General features: G+C 43.9%; 1 protein-coding gene across 2 annotated transcripts in view; it reads right to left on the reverse strand.

Annotated features, from left to right (window-relative positions):
• Positions 1-2549, reverse strand: part of EPB41 (erythrocyte membrane protein band 4.1) — a 103047-nt gene extending 100498 nt beyond the window's left edge. The window contains exon 1 of one of the 2 annotated variants that reach the window (XM_081335089.1): positions 2374-2549. The gene's annotated coding sequence lies outside the window, so the exon portion shown is untranslated. Of the gene's footprint in view, positions 1-2221; positions 2238-2373 lie in introns of those variants that run through there. The other variant, XM_081335084.1, reaches the window with a different exon arrangement.
• Between the last annotated feature and the right edge of the window lie 9594 nt (positions 2550-12143).

Raw genomic sequence — 12143 nt, forward strand, 5'->3', positions numbered from 1 at the left:
AGTAATACAAATAGTAACAAGAGAAGGAGGAAGTTCTCAAATTATAAGGCAAAACACAAGGGAAAAAATAACCTAGTGGAACATGCTAGTGGCATACTCTTAACTTCATATTCTCTTGAGAAGGAATTTTTGCATCTTTTAAAAGCAAAAAAAATGGAGACGAACAAGAAACAGAATGCACAGGAGAGAGAAATATCTATAGAGCAGGGCTTGAGAAGGAAAAGCTCCAATTAAAATATCCCAGGTTTGCAAAGCTCCTTATGCAAATGACAGCCAGTAACTACACAATAAGCAGTTCCAATATCCAACATTAGAACTTCCAAACCAATCTCACGTAAGCAAGCCATGCATTCTTTCAGGACTAAACATCTGCCTGTATCTCCTACATGAGAACACTTCTCAGCAGCTGCTGTGAATTATGAGACCTAGTTAGGAATACTGATCCTTCAGCCATGTGCAACCAACCATAAAGTTGTCACATTCTAGCCTTGCAAAAATCGGTCTGCAGAGCTTCCTAAGTTTCAGGGTTGTTCTGCCCTGAGGTTGTCAAATCCACGATCCCACCTCCGTGATTAGTAGTTAGTACTTGAGAGAACTCTCTCCATCTAGGGGTGTAGAGTACTTGCCAGCTAAGGATACATTACACATATGCAATGAAGCAGCCACCAGTCAACAAAGCTGCTGTATTACCAAACTACCATTAATTTTTAAAGTAACAGAAGTCTTTTTTTTTAAAGGGAGGTTGCCACATCAGACTCAAGCAGGATTCTAAATGCTTGTGCTGGAGAGACAATCACCCTTAGCATTTCTTGTTTCTTTCAAAAAAATCAAGATCCCTTCTTAGTTTCTGCCCCAGGCTGCTCCCCACCAGATTTAATTAATAAATATTGCATTGCTGCTGCCATAAAGTGGGTTTTTTATGGATTTATATTAACGTTGTGATTTTTTAAGTCACCAAGGGAAGTCACATATGTTTGAGTTGGGTGACCATATGCATTTGTTTAATAATCAAATGAGTTTCTTTGCAAGATGGCTTTTATCATTCATTGTCCCCGGTTGTGGTATTACAGCTACTCAGCCCTTGAACCTGCACTGAAGGTTGGGATGGCAGGTCTCCTGTAAGAAAAGTTTGTTTTGCCTTCTACCCTGTTGTAGATTGCTGAATTCCAGGCCAGTCAACAAAATGTACCCAGCTCTGGCATAGGTTCCAAGAGACCAGATGTTCCCCAGGAGAATTTCCTCAAGGTAAACCTGATGCAATTTAGTTTCCTCGGCTGGAATTTGCTGGATTTATAAAACTCAAGAGCGACAAGGGATAAACCTTTCACAATCAAAACAATGGTGATGGCAGTGGCAACAGTAAGAGCTGGGAGATGGGGCACCCCAATCAGCTGATTTTGGAAGCTAAACAGCTGTTCCTTCCCAGCCTTTCCCCCCCCCCAAAGGGAAGGGAGAAGAAACATTTTTGTGATCAGCAGGCATGAACAATCAGGAGTCTGGTGGCATCTTTTCCTATTGAGAAATTTTAGGAAGAGGCACACGCGTTCATAGGCTGCAGCTCTTTTTATCAAACGCCACGGAGTGCTCTATGCATCTGATGAAGTGAGCTGCAGTTCGGCAAAGCTGGTGCCACTTCCTACAAATTACCAGCTGGAAAAGATGCCCCCAGACTCACGACTTTATTTTATTTTATTTTATTTTTTGCCACAGGGCTTCTACCACGGCCGGAACAGAGGCAGGGGAAACGCAGGCACCGGTCCTTGCCCCCGTCCATTAGAAACTCGGAATCTTCTTTTCTTTTTCTTTCCCCCCACCCCCCCCCCGCCCCATAAAGCACTTTTCTGCTGATTAACGGCACCGGGAACGTCACCGCACCCCGGCGCTCAAAATGCCAAGTCATTCCAGCATCGGCAGGAAGAAAATTAAAAGCAGGTTACGCGAGTTAACAAGTTCCCCGGGATGGCGAAGGGTGGCGTGTTTGCACCCCCGCTCGATAACACTCTGGGGTCTAATCCTAAGAGGGAGCCAGCCTGACCCTCAGATCGGGGAAATCCCACCCAGCCTAATATCTCTTTCCCCCCCCCGCCACCGGTTTTTTTTTAAATTTGCAGTTATGCGGGCGGGCCCCCCCCCCAATAATCTACGAAATGCCAGATTTGGGGGTGGGAGGGGTGGAGGGCGAAGGAATCGCTTTTCCACGCGCCCCCCCCTTTTCTCCCACCTGCAAGACTTGGAAGGGAGAACGTTTCTTCCCCCCCCCCCGCATTCTGATCCCCATGCCATCTTCCGCATCCTTCTTTCTTTTCCAGGGGGCAAAACTCCCCCAGTCCTCCGGGTCGGTATCCCACCTTGTCCTTCGCCATCTGCCCTTACCTGCACCGCAGCTTCTTTGCCAAGCAGGCCGGAGCGAGCCCGACGGCCGTGGGAAAGTTTGGACTTCTTCGCCCCTTTAAAGGAGGCGGGGAAAAGCCCGCAGTTCCGCGCTTTCCCCCCCCTTTTTTTTCCCGCTCCGGAGAGTCCTTTTCACCTGCCCTGGGTGCCAACCTACCTCCTCTGACGTCACTCCAGCGGCCGGGCCACGCCCCACCCCCACCCCTCGGCCACCGCTCGCCGCGGCCATTGGCTCGCCGTCCTGCCCTTCATTTCCCTAGGGGCGCCGCGTTCCCGGACCTCGCGGGTGCCGCAGGTGAAGCCGTGACGTCAGAGGCGAAGCGGCCAAGCCTCGGTTTGTTTTCATTTTTCTTAAGGAGAAACGGAGTTAATAATAATAATAATAATAATAATAATAATAATAATAATAATAATAACAACAACAACAACAATAACAACAACAACAACAACAACAATAAATAATAATAATAATAATAATAATAATAATAATAATAATAATAATAATAATAATAATAATAAACCTTTATTGTCAAAGTACAACATGTGTACATTGAGATTAGCTGAGCCTCCCCCCCCCCTGCTCTCTCCCCCCAACACACAGTGACAACAAACCCTCCATCCTACCACACCACGTGAACCAACTACACCACACACCGGCCTCCCAAGTCAATTCTGCATAGGTTCACAGAGATTATATCCCATTTAAAAGCCGAACAACCCACGGATAAAAGCTGTTTTTCAGCCAGTTGGTACGGCTGGCTATACTCCTATATCTCCTACCGGATGGTAGGAGAGTAAAGAGATACCGTCCAGGGTGTGAGTCATCCCTGAGAATCTTCCTCACTCTTCCAAGGCAACGAGCCCTGGTGAGGTCATCCAGTGGTGTCAGGGAACAGCCCACAATGTCTTGTGCTGTGCTCACTACCCTCTGTAATACTTTCCTGTCCGCGGCTCTCAGACCAGCATACCAAACCACAATACCATACGAGAGGACGCTCTCTATAGTAGACCGGTAAAAGAGGGTCATTAGCTGTTGTTCTACCCTGTTCTTCCGCAAGACCCTAAGAAAGTGAAGCCTCTGTTGGGCCTTTCTAGCCACCTGGGTTGTGTTAACTTTCCAGGTTAGATCTTCACAGAGGTAGACTCCCAGAAATTTAAAGGAGGAAACTCTCTCTACACAGTTCTCTCCGATGTAAAGTGGGGCAGGTTCCTCCTTTTTTCTCCGGAAGTCTAACACCATCTCTTTCGTCTTGCCGATGTTTAGGTGCAAGTTGTTGTTACTACACCATATGGATAGTTTTTGTACCTCCGCCCTGTATGCTGTCTCATCCCCACCTGTAATAAGACCCACCACAGTTGTATCATCTGCGAACTTGATTATCGCAGTGGATGGGTTAGATCAGGGGTCTTCAAACTTGGCCCTTTTATGACTTGTGGACTTCAATTCCCAGAATTCCTCAGCCAGCAAAGCTGGCTGAGGAATTCTGGGAGTTGAAGTCCACAAGTCATAAAAGGGCCAAGTTTGAAGACCCCTGGGTTAGATGATACACAATCGTAAGTGTATAAAGAGTACAGGTAGGGGCTAAGCACACAGCCCTGTCCGTCGTCAAAGTGAGGGCAAAATCAGGAGCCGGGTGGTTGTTGGGTTTTGTTTTGGGGGGTTTTTTGTGGTGGTGGGGGGACTTTTTAATCCCTCTCGCTTACAATATTGTTTCCCCCCCTTTTTCTTTTTTATGCCAGCTTTCCTGCCATCTGCTGTCATCGGTTGACAGCATGGTGTGTGGCAACTGAGCCTTCATCTGTTAAAGATGATGAATTTGGTTGCTTTACCTTCTTAATCCCGGCTTATCTTTATGATTTATGGTTTTTATCAAGTTTCTTTTCATCGCACTGCGTAAAATAGCTTTTATGCTTGTTTTTTCCCCCCATACATTCAAGCCATCCTTTGGATGTTTATGCAACAGATCGAATTTTTTTTTTAAAAAAAGTAATTATTTCTCTGTTTGAGAAGCATAAGACTTGAATCAGAAACCTTCTCAAGCAGGGCAATTAGTTAAATCGGTGTTTCTTACTCTTGGCAACTTGAAGGTGTGCGGATTTCTGGTTGCCAAGGTTGAGAAACACTGAACCAAACCATAGCAAACCCTTTTCGAGCAAAAGCATTGGTAATTCCCTTCCTGGGCAACTGCAAACATTGCTTTAACTGTTGTCCTAAAACCAAGTTGAAACTAGGTTCTTCTGGATAGGGGATAATTATAAAACATTCAATGGTTCCAACAAGAATGAATTGCTAAAATACAGAGAGATTGATAGAATAATAAACCAAACCTAAATTCTAATTTGTACAAGCACTCTGAAGATTTAGTCCCATATTTAAGAAATTACACACAGATCATATTATATTGTTAATTAACAAGAAAATAAAGGTAAAGGTAAAGGTTCCCCCGCACATGCGTGTTAGTCGTTTGCAACTCTAGGGGCCGGTGCTCATCTCCGTTTCAAAGCCGAAGAGCCAGCGCTTGTCCGAGGACGTCTCCGTGGTCATGTGGCCGGCATGACTAGATGCCAAAGGCGCATGGAACGCTGTTACCTTCCCACCATAGTGGTCCCTATTTTTCTACTTGCATTTTTACGTGCTTTCGAACTGCTAGGTTGGCAGAAGCTGGGACGAGTAACAGGCGCTCACTCTGCTACGCGGCACTCGGGATTCGACCCGCCAAACTGCCGACCTTCTGATCGACAAGCTCAGCGTCCTAACCCACTGAGACACTGCGTCCCTTTTTGTCCTTTATAGCTGTATGTAATTATTAATTGTAATAAAATGCTCCATTTATTTTGTGCAAGAAGATAAAATGCACAATAACCCCATAGAAACTTGAATTCCACATGAGCTGAGGTACTTATACACATAGTCCTCGACGTATGGCCACAATTGAGCCCAAAATTTCTGTTGCTAAGTGAGACAGTCATAAATATGAGCCAGTTGCCAAGTGTCTGAATTTGGATCACGTGACCATGGAGGATGCTGCAACAGTTGTAAGTGTGAAAAACAGCCATATGTCACTTTTTTCAGTGCTGTTGCAACTTTGAACGGTTACTAAATGAACTGTTGTAAGTCAAGGACTACCTTTGCTTTGTTTTAAAACAAGGGATCCCAACCCCTGGACCATGGCCCATTCAGAACTGTGCCACGCAAGAGTGGGCGTGAGTGGCAGGTACTGGCACTCATGTGAACGGTGAACCCTTACACTCACAGGCAAAGCTCCCATTGCACAAGCGGCTGGCGTTGGCATTCGTGCGCGAAGCTTAATTCGCAGGCACACTCACCACTCACAGAAATGGAGTTGTGCGCTCACACAAACAAGCCTGCCATTCACATGAAACCACCCCCTCTCCCCTCCGCGCCGGACCACCAAACTGAAAAAGTTGGGGACTGCTGTTTTAAAGGCAACAGCACTATCAATTTTCACTTTTCCAGGTTTCGCGCAAATAAAGAAACCTGGTGATAAGTAACCAACTCTTCAACTTTAACTTATGTGTCTTAGTCTCTGTCCGGTTTAGTTAAGGGGTCCAATTGTTTTTCCTTTAATTCTGAAGCGTATCATGAATCACGTGCCAAGGAGGGTTGCTGTCTGCCAGCTTTCTATTGTGTGTGACCCAGACAAAGGCTGAGAGGGAGAGACTGGCCCAAGGTCACCCAGCTGGCTTCCATGGCTAAGGGAGGATTAGAACCGGGATCTCCCTCCCTCCTACTCCTAATCCGGTGCTTTCATCACTACATCACACTGGCTCCCGGACAGCCAATCTTAACATACTACAGTAAATATATTCACAGCAGCCCCATTTACTTTGTTCCAGTTAGCGCCTGCAAGAAGAACCGCTGAGCTCTATCACAATCTTTATACAGGTATATGAGCCCAAAATTTCCATTGCTAAGCAAGAGAGTTGTTAAGTGAGTTTTGCCCCATTTTATGACCTTTCATGCCACAGTTAAGCAAACCACTGCAGTTGTTAAATGAATCATCAGTCATTAAGCAAATCTGGCTTCCCCCATTGACTTTGCTTGTTGGAAGCTGGCTGGGAAGGTTAGAAACGGGGATCACATGACCCCAGAACAGTGCAACTATTATAAATACGTATCGATGGTCGAGTGTCTTGCAGAAGAACAGGGTAGAACAACGGCTAATGACCCTCTTTTACCAGTCTACTATAGAGAGCGTCCTCTCGCACTGTATTGTGGTTTGGTATGCTGGCCTGACAGCTGCGGATAGGAAAGTATTATAGAGGGTGGTGAGCACACCACAAGACATTGTGGCCTGTTCCCTGACACCACTGGATGACCTCGCCAGGGCTCGCTGCCTTGGAAGAGTGAGGAAAATTCTCAGGGATGACTTACACTGGTCGGTACCTCTTTACTCTCCTACCATCGGGTAGGAGATACGGGAGTATAGGCAACCATACCAACAGGCTGAAGAACAACTTTTATCCATGGGCTGTTAGGCTTTTGAACGGGAAATAATTTTATAAACTTTATGCATGATTGACTTGTGAGGCCGGTGTGTTGTGCAATTAGCTCACATGGTGTAATAAGATGGAGGGTTTGTGTCACTGTAAGTTGGGGGGGGCATGAAGGGAGGCTCAGCCAATCTCAATGTATACATGGCTGTACTTTGACAATAAAGGTTCATTCATTCATTCGAGATGCTGTCGTGTGAAAAAAAAAGTCGTCTTTTTCCCCCCCCAATAACTTTGAACAGCCACTAAATGAATGGGGATAAGTCAAAGATTACCTGATATACTTTTTATGGGAGAGGGAAGGATTTGGTTGGCCTGTAAAACAGTACCTGTTCAAGCCCAATCTATCCTGTGGTTTTGGAATATGTACAGTGTATTTGCTTTCAAAAGACTGCTGTTGTCCTCATTAATCTCAGCTCCCTTTGCAGGCTGGTTTTTTGTTTTTTTTTTCTTCTGATTTCTCGGCTCTGTTGGCATGACACCCCTACCACAGCTAACTAAGCCTCCAGGCACTCAGCTCTGTTTTCTGTGGTTGCATAGCACTGCAGATCATAAATTAAGCAGAAGTGGCATGCAGCTGTGGAATATCCTCTTCAAGAAAAATCTAACAAGACTCCCCTTTTTTCCTGCTTTCAAACATACCTTATAAAGCAGGCTTCTTCGGTCAAGTTTTTTCCTGTTTTTAGTTCAGGCGTGTCCAATCTTGGCAACTTTAAGACTTGTGGACTTCAACCCATGCTGGCTGGGGAATTCTGGGAATTGGAAGTCACAAGTCTTAAAGATGCCAAGGTTGGAGACTCCTGTTTTAGAGATTGTCTCTGATGGCATTAAAATAATATTAAACTTTATCCCAGTTTATATAAACATTCAGGAAAAAAGAAGATAGATTTTGGTATGGCATTAGATAAGAGCATTGTGCAGCTGACTTCGTGTTTTGTCTGGTGACTGTAGTCTTGGAAATCAAATCCACTGTTGCATTAGAGCAGACATGTCAAACTTGCGATGTCACGTGACGTCGCGCAACGTATCGGAACTTTTTCCCATTGCCGGCAATGGGATGGGCGCGGTTTCTCCGTGACGCTCCGGCCCACGGGCCGGCAGTTTGACACCCCTGCATTAGAGGAATAGTGCTTAATTTAAAACTACTGGCTGAAAGGCCAATTTAATTGTAATTTCCTTTATTACAAAATCAATGTAGTCATTTAACTTCTATTCAGCAGTGTTGAGAATTACACTAACTATATAACTGGGCTAGGCTACAATTTGCCTAATCATGCTTTTTTGAATAAAGCCGTTAAGACAAAAATTAAACTATTACAATACTGTAAATCATCAGGATTAAAATGCCTGACTTTGAAACAATAAAATATAAACACTTTCTGCAGTATGCCAGGTCCTAAATCCTGGTATATTTTTTTTATCTTTATTAAGGTACCTTTATTAAAAATTCAACTTTTAGTGTTGGCCTTCCTATCCCATGTGTTTTCCATAGGTTGCTGTAATTCTATTTTTTATTTTAAAATTGCTTTTTGTATTTATATTCCACTTTTAAAAAGATGAGTATAGAAAAAGTTATTTAAATAAAACAGTAAAAAAAACACCCTACAGGTGAAATAACCTTTCCTAGCTTCTAAAAAGTCCCTACCGGATTATGAATAACCAGTTATGATCACAAATATTTGATCTGGAAAAGAACAGAGAGGTAAAATGTTTAGAAGGTCATCCTTGTTTTCTGAGTAATAATCTCAGAATGTGTGTTCCAAAATCGGGTGTAGCCAAGACAAAACTTCAGTCAATGGAGCCAGTTGACCCATCTCAATCACATGAAAAATAACAATTTAATTAGTTTAACACAGGCTTTGGTGCAGCATGATACTATGGACAGAATAGTCCTTTGCTTAATGCAGGATTACAGTCAGTTTAGACCAGTGTTTCTCAGCCTAGGATACTTTAAGACCCATGGGCTTCTAGAATTCCCTGGGAGTTGAAGTCCATGCGTCTTAAAATTGCCAAGTTTGTAAAACACTGCCTTAGAGCTACTGTATATTCAGTTCCTTAATTAGTTACTGACTGAATTTTGCTTTGAACTCTCTGCAAAAATTAGAATTTTGCCAGGAAAAAACCCCAAAACAATTCTTTGCTTTTAATTCAGCAAAGTCAGAACCCCTGGCAAACAGGTCCACCATTTGAAGATCTCTGGGGGGGGGGAAGGGGGGGGGAAACTTCCCACTTCTACCTTGCCTTATTTTAACTGCAAAATGTCACAAGGGCTGCCTGAACACTGGACCTTTGTCGTCCCCACCAAGAGTTAGCTGGGCTCGGCTGATAAGTCCCTTGGCTCTGCTAGGGTTCAGGACTAAATACCGAGAAAGGATTCTCTTATCCTTACAGAAGCAGCTGGCACACCCAGGATGGGCCCCATCTGGTGAGCACACACATGCAGAGAAGGATAACCTGGAAGAAAATGATAGGTCTGCCTGGAGGGGGGCCCAGGGCTGGGATGGGGGGCTGGGAGGACGGCTATCGGGAAAGCAGTGTGTTGACTGCTGCTTGCAGGAACAAGTCACGTGCAAAGCTCACTTTTCCTGCTGGGCGGCTTAAGCCACCAAGTCCTCTCTCTTATAATTAACTACAGGGAATGGAACGGGGTGGATGTCAAAGCACATGAATGATGAGCCACAGCTGCAAGCTCTCCCTCCCCACTCGCCCAATGCAGCAGCAAAACCCGGAGTTGACTTTCTATGGCCTAGGTGAAAAGTGTAGAGCTATAAGTAAATCAGGCAATCCTAAAGGAAATAAAACCCTGCTCTTTGGAAGGATAAATACTGGAGCACAAATGCTTTGGCCACCAAATGAGAAGTCATTAGGAAAAGAAAAGAAAAAAACAAACTCTGGTGTTGGGAGAAATTGAAGGCAAAAGACGAAGGGGACAGCAGAGGATGAGATGGTCAGATAGTGTCATTGACGTAAGGAATGTGAATCTGGGCTAACCCTGGGAGACGGTGCAGGTCAGGAGAGCCTGGCAGACTATGATCCATGTATCTAAAGAGTCGGATATGATTTAATTACTGTACAACAATTTGTTCAGTCATTTAGAACTAAGTAAGCAGTGAAAATGCCTTAGTTTGCTCCATTGGACTCATTGGGTTTTTACTTCCAAGGCAAACAGGTTAAAATATTGGATTGGGACTGGGGAGACCCAAGGTGAAGACTATCTTCACCCATGAAAATTTCCTGGACGATATTGGTCAATTACTCTTTCAGCAAAATGTACTTCAGGAGGTTGTTTTAGGAATAAAAAGGTGAGAGGGGTATATGAGTGATGCTTTAATTTCCTAAAGAAAGGTGAGAGGTAAATGCAATAAATAAATGATAGCATGGAATAAGTGTTTTTAAAAATCCAACATGGGATTTTTGCCACTTGGGTCATACTGGGATTGTTATCTACCATTTTGCTCAAGTGTCCCATACATGACGCTGTAAATTATTTTTAACCAGTAAAGGACAATATTTAGAGCTCACGGTTGAAATGAGGGGTCCTTGATGCTCTCCGAGTTTGGTTGTTTTCTTGCAGACGGCTCATTACCCAACCTAGGTAATGTGCCCAGAGCACTGATGATATTACCATGTTTTGATAATGAAAACCTGCAAGAAAACAACCAAACTCAGAGAGCACCAAGGACCTCTTATTTTTAACCAGTGGATGAATGGTTGAGCTTGTTGCCCTTCCTATATGCAGGGCTGTTTCTAATGTGTCTTTATGTATACCTTCTCACAAATATGTTAAATTCAGTTCAATGGAGTTGAAACCTTATACTCTTGACTGCTATTTGCTCTGCTTAGCAAAGTGAACACTGTCACCTGGTGGCCAAGGTCTCAAAGGGGCAGAAAATAACCAAGCACCTAATGCTTCTTATGTGGTTGGTCTGCTGCAACAGAAAACATGTTCTGGGGTGGTTTCATCTCTTCTTCTCCCTGTGTTGCTTGCTGTTTTTTTCTTTATTTGGAGTATTTACTGGTTTATTCAAAGGACAGAATCCAGAAGGGGGGGAAAAGATCAGAAAGGAAAAGGAAACATGGAAAGTCATGTAGTTGTTCCTGATTGCCAAGTTGAGTTGGGTTAGTTCACGACCAGCTGTTAGGCAGTCTGCTCCTACAAAGTCAAAAGCAATACATCTCTGTTTACCAGTTGCTAATAAACATGAACAGAAGGGAACAAGGCCTGTTGTGTCTTGGTTGTGGGCATCATAGGGGCTTCAAGTTGCCCTGTGTGGAAATGAAATACTACAGATTTTATCAGCAACTGTGTTAATGGAGCCAACCTGCCTGGTTGCCACTGTACCAATTCAGCTCGGAGGAAGTTAAGAACAAACAGACAATAGCAACAGCATCAAGACATTCAAGAGGTGGGGTGGAGGGCTCTAAATAAGGACCTACCAAGAATATATCTTCTTCCAGGTCTTCCATAACCTCATCCAACATCAGCCTATCAGAATACTGTTTTCTACAGGCACTGCAGCTTAAAGCACGGAAGGCTTGGCACTCTAGCAGGATACGCTGATGGAGTAGAGTCCATAAGCTGCTAAGCCTCCTTAAAGCCTGCTTACATTCAGGCCACAACAACCAAGCAGCTGCTTTGCACATCTGTTCTGTGGCCATTTGAAGCTCAACATTTGGGGCTTTAGATTTTGGTTGGTTGTCTGCCTTTCCACTGGCCTGCAAGCAGATACGACAAGACAGGAAGTCAGCAACAGGGCTACTTATTCTGCAGGAACAGTTCGGATCATTTAGAACTTGCTAAAGTATTTGGGTTTTATATTGGCTCTTGGGAGATGTTTAAAAACAAACAAGCTGAGGGTGTATTTCTTATACAGTTGGGATTTCTAAGCATTAATGAACAGCATCCTCTAGCGGACAGTGCTGGTGATGATACTACATGCATTGTAGTTTAAGCATATCCAACAGATTCAGAGAGGGAGGGAGGGAGGGAGGGAGAATATGAATGAATCACTAAGAAAATTGAGTTCAGATTATAAATGACGTAAGTAGTTTGAGAACATTAACATTGGTAATGTTAAAAAAATAAAACATAAACTCTGCCCAGCATTAATACTGATACGACATGGGGAGGATGTTGCCTGTTTCTTCCCTAATGACTCCCAAATTTAATTTTTGGTACTAGCAACATCCTATCTTAAGCTTTTCACCTCACCTTGAGAGTCCTTGTCTTATTCACG

Source organism: Vipera berus, assembly GCF_964194415.1.
Source record: "Vipera berus genome assembly, chromosome: 9".
In the NCBI taxonomy this organism is placed as follows: domain Eukaryota; kingdom Metazoa; phylum Chordata; class Lepidosauria; order Squamata; family Viperidae; genus Vipera; species Vipera berus.